The 4,477-nt window shown below is 55.8% G+C and overlaps 1 long non-coding RNA gene across 1 annotated transcript; it reads right to left on the reverse strand.

The window, feature by feature from the left end:
- Positions 1 to 1,341: 1,341 nt before the first annotated feature.
- LOC130257676 (uncharacterized) lies at positions 1,342 to 2,463 on the reverse strand. Its single transcript, XR_008841364.1, has 3 exons — positions 2,266 to 2,463; positions 1,938 to 1,994; positions 1,342 to 1,654 (listed from the first exon to the last, which is right to left on the reverse strand). It is a non-coding gene; the product is annotated as an uncharacterized LOC130257676 (long non-coding RNA).
- Between the last annotated feature and the right edge of the window lie 2,014 nt (positions 2,464 to 4,477).

Consider the following 4,477-nt stretch of genomic DNA (forward strand, 5'->3'; position numbering starts at 1 on the left):
TGGGATGGGATGGGATGGGATGGGATGGGATGGGATGGGATGGGATGGGCTGGGATGGGATGGGATGGGATGGGATGGGATGGGATGGGATGGGATGGGATGGGATGGGATGGGATGGGATGGGATGGGATGGGATGGGATGGGATGGGATGGGGCCAAGCTGGATGCAGGCACCAGCCCTGAAGCCCAGCTCTGCCACTCACCCTCCTGTGCTGGCTGGAATGGCACCACCTCTTCAGTTTCCTGTGCTGAGGCAGCTTCAGGGCTCTCATCCTCCTCCATCACCCAGGCCATCTTGGGCACTCTTGGGGGTCTCTGCTCCATGTCAGTGACTGGATTGATGGCTACTTGCAGGAGAGATGCCTCAGAAAAGCTCCCAGTCAGCAAGTTCTGAAGTCATGACTGGAGGGCACCTGCAAGAGAGAAGCCTCAGGAAGGCTACAGGACAGCAGGTCCTTGTCAAACAGTTAATGAGAGACTGTACGTACCTAGAGGAGAAATGTGAAAAGGGCAGCATGATGAAGACATCCAGCCTTTATCAGGGGACCACTGAGGAACTCAGACATGGAGCCTTCCTCAGTGCCACCACCAGAGCACTGCGCCGGCGCTTCGCGAATGCTAATGAAAATAGTGAGTTTTAAGAAACAATTTGCATAACCGTACCTTTTCTAAGGAAAACTATTAATGTGCATTAAGTATAAACATGTCTTGTAATTTCTGTGTGCCTGGGGGTGCGCTGTTAGGAGGAGTGATCCCTCTGCACCCTGAGCAGTGAATAAAGCAAATACCCACTTCTTGGACTTTGTCTCACACCTATCTCTTGGCTCGGTTTGGGGCAATTCTACAGGGAACACGTCCCGACTGGTGGCCATCCTAAACCCAAGGGCACAGATGAGGAATGCGTGGGCCAGGGCACGAATGCTGCTTCGACCCCCCTGGGGTCTGGCGAACTCTGACATCAGCAGGAGTGGCAGAGTCCCAGCCCAAGCAGACCAGCCACCCCCAAGCCCTGGCAGCGCTGGTGCCCAGCTCCCGCCGCAGAGACCTGTGCCCTGGGGGACTTCTGTGCCAGAGGGAGCCAAAGCCCACATGCACTGGGGGCACCATAAAAAGGCACCGGTCTCGCAGGGATACCTGCAGCTCTGGCCCCTGCCCACCGGCTCTGTCACCAGCACAAAAGCTTAAGCTGAATCACCAAAGGCCGAGGGGCTTCTGGCCATCTTCCCTTCCCCACTGCATGCCTGGGCAGCTTCTAGAGCACAAGTACGCTTTTTCCCCTCTTCCCTGATGCCCCGCAGACCCTGGGCAACAAAAGAAAGCACCTGGGAGTCTGTCTATTTTAACACATCCTATATTTCGACATTAAAGTAAAACACAAAGAAGAAAAGAACAATCTTGAAGAAAAAGAAAACCCCTGCTGGCTCAGGTGGCCCCAGCAGACAGAGCCTCCCAGATCAGCTCCCCGCAGAGCTCCAGCAGTGCAGCCAGCCGAGGCCTGACAGACGAGGCCGTGTTCTCCATGCCCGGTGGAGCTGATCTCGCAGCCTCTGGAACACGGATATCAGAAGCTGCTCTACTGCCCTGAGAAAGTACAAAGTTTGAATTGCCAGGATTCGGACAGCAAGGCTGGCGTCATCTGCCACGTCTTCAAGGGCTGGAAGAGAGGGGAACAGAGCCATGGTCAGATCCCAGATCTGCAGGGACCCGAGCAGATCCCCGTGCCGGGGCCATCCCAGCCTGCTCTAGCCATGGCCAGGAGGGATCAAAGGACCACCGGGATCGGCCCGAAGCTGCTGGCCACGAATCCCCCACGTGGCCCCGAAATCTCTGTGTGCTCTGCCCACGCCACCCCCCGTCCGCACAGGGAGCAGAGCCCTCCGCAGCCGGGACAGGGCCTGCAGCTCCTCCTGCCAGCCCCGCTGCCTGCTCTCACTCACCTCTGCAGATCAGCTACAGCTCTTCCTGCTGCCCCCTCAAACTCCGCCCGGCGAGCCCTGGGAACACAAGTGCCTGTCACGGCCCGAGCGGCACAGCTCCCTGCCCGCGGCGCTGCCAGCCCTGCAGCCACTCGCCCTCCTGGCCTGGCAGGGCTCAGCCCGGCCCTTGCCGCACGCTGCCGCCCAAGGGCACGGCTGCGGGAAGGCGGCAGCAGCCCCGAGCGCAGCCTGGGCTCCGCGGCGCCGGGCCCGGATGGCAGAAGCTGCCGGGGCAGCAGGCGGGACTGGGGCCGAGCTGCAACGGGCTGGGAAGGGAGCCTGGGCTCACCCATGAACCGGACGCCCGCCTCTCGCAGGAGCTCCTGTGGGCTCTGCTGGTAGGGCAGGGCCTGGCGCAGGTGCTCGGCCGCTCGGCTCCTGTCCTCTGCCAGCTGCGGAGAGCGGCGGGAGGGAAGGGTCGGGGTGGGCTCTATCCCCTTGCCCGCCGCTGCCCGCGCCCGGCCCCGGCCCCGGCCTGCCCGGCCCCGGCCTCCCCTGCCCGCACAGCCCGGAGGCGGGGCCAGCAGCCGCTGGGCCGGGCTCTGGAGGGGGCACAGGGGCCGGCTGCTGCCCAGGGAGCCGCGGTGCCTCCCCGCTGGGCCAGGGCTGCTTGGGCACCCGGCTCCTGGCCGCTGGAGCCTGTAGAAGAGCCCGTGCGGCTTCTGCCTGCTAGAATTTCGTGGGGGTAGGATTGCTGCCGGACAAAAGCTGCCACTGATATGCGGAAAAGACTTTCTAATTCCTGAGAAATTAGAGTTATAAAGTAGGTATGCATTTATTTAGCGTTGGGGTGCATGGGGGATAGTTTTTTCTTTTTTAAAGCATGCACGTTAAAACTTTAAACTATTACTCTATTTATTTTTTAAAAGTTTACAATTACACAATATGCTTAATACATATTTATGTCTTAGTTTTGCTTAGCTTTGCCTACTTTCACTTTGTATTAAAATGAACCAAAATTCCTTTTGCGCTTGCACCTCCCCAATTCAGGGGTCATCGGTGGTCTCTGACGAAAGCTTCCAAACTCTTCATCACACTTGAACTTTTTAACTTTGTCTCCGGAGCACGTGTCTTAGTCCTCTGGGCACATTCCAGACACCTGGAGATGAGTTCTTGCTGTTTTCAGGGTTTTGCATTTATCATTTATCGCTGGTAGCCTTGCAGCCCCTCACCCTGTTGGCAAGTTCAGGCTCCGTTTATCACAAACACGTCTGCCTCTCCTTGCGCTTTCTGCAAGCACAGTCAATGTCAAACATTCCTCATTGTCCTGGTTTCTGATGAACTGTTTCTTACTCCTCAATTCCCTGTGTCAGGGACCCTCCCCAAAATTCCTCAAATCTTCCACAAAAGCTCCCAAATTCACCCCAAAACTCCTCAGGGACCACCCAAAATCCATCAAATTCCCTCCAAAATGCACCTAGACCCCCCAAATCCCAACTTGGACACCCCAAAACCCCTCAAATCCACCTGGAACCCCCCAACATCCCTCAAAAAGATCAACAAAATATATCAGGGACCCCCCCAAAATCTCTCAAATCCCCTTGAAACCCTCCCACATGCCCCAAAACCCTCCAAATTCACCATAAAATCCACCTGGGATTCCCAAAATCCCTCAGTTTTCCCCCAACCCCACCTGAGACCACCAAAATCCCTCAAATCCTCAACAAAATTCCCCAGGGACCCCCAAAATCTTCCAAATTCACCCCAAAACCTTCTGGGACACCAAACTCTACCTGAGACCCCCCCCCCAAATCCTCACCTGGGACAACAGAATCTCCCAAATTAACCCTAAAATCCCATCTGGGACCCCCCAATTCACCGCAAAATTCACCTGGGACCCCCCAATTCACCCAGAACCCCAAAATTTCCCCTTGGATCCCCCCAAATTCCTAAAATTCAACCCAAAATTCACCTGGGATCCCCAAAATTCCCTCAAATCCTCACCTGGGGCCCTAAAATTCCCAAATTTCCCCCAAAATCCACTTGGGACGCCCCCCAAATCCCTCAAAACCCACCCAGAACCCCCCAAATTCCACCTGAGATCCCCCAAAATCCCCCAAATTCTCCCCCAAATCCACCTGGGACACCCTAAAATTCACCAAAACCTCCTCAAAACCCATCTGGGGCCCCTTAAACCCCACCCAGGACCCCCCAAATCCCACTAATTCACACCAAAATCCACCTGGGACCTGTCCCACCCTGAGGGTCTCTCTAGGTGTGAGACCTCCTCAGAGAGGACATTCAGGTGGTCAGGAGTCTGGCTTCTGTCGGAGTTCCCAGCAAGAAAGCTTCTTGAGACAACCTTGTGTTGTTGCAAGGCTATTTATTTATCTTATCTTCTGAAAGGTTTCAATCAGCCCGACACAGGTCTGCTCTGCAAAGCGACCATCACAGAACTGCCCCCGGGTGGGCTGTGCCAAATCTTTTATACCTAAAACTACGTATACAATGTTTACAGACTCTTTCCAATGCCATGTAATCTCTTTACAATGTCCAGTTCT

Source organism: Oenanthe melanoleuca, chromosome 11 (genome assembly GCF_029582105.1).
Source record: "Oenanthe melanoleuca isolate GR-GAL-2019-014 chromosome 11, OMel1.0, whole genome shotgun sequence".
NCBI classification, from domain to species: domain Eukaryota; kingdom Metazoa; phylum Chordata; class Aves; order Passeriformes; family Muscicapidae; genus Oenanthe; species Oenanthe melanoleuca.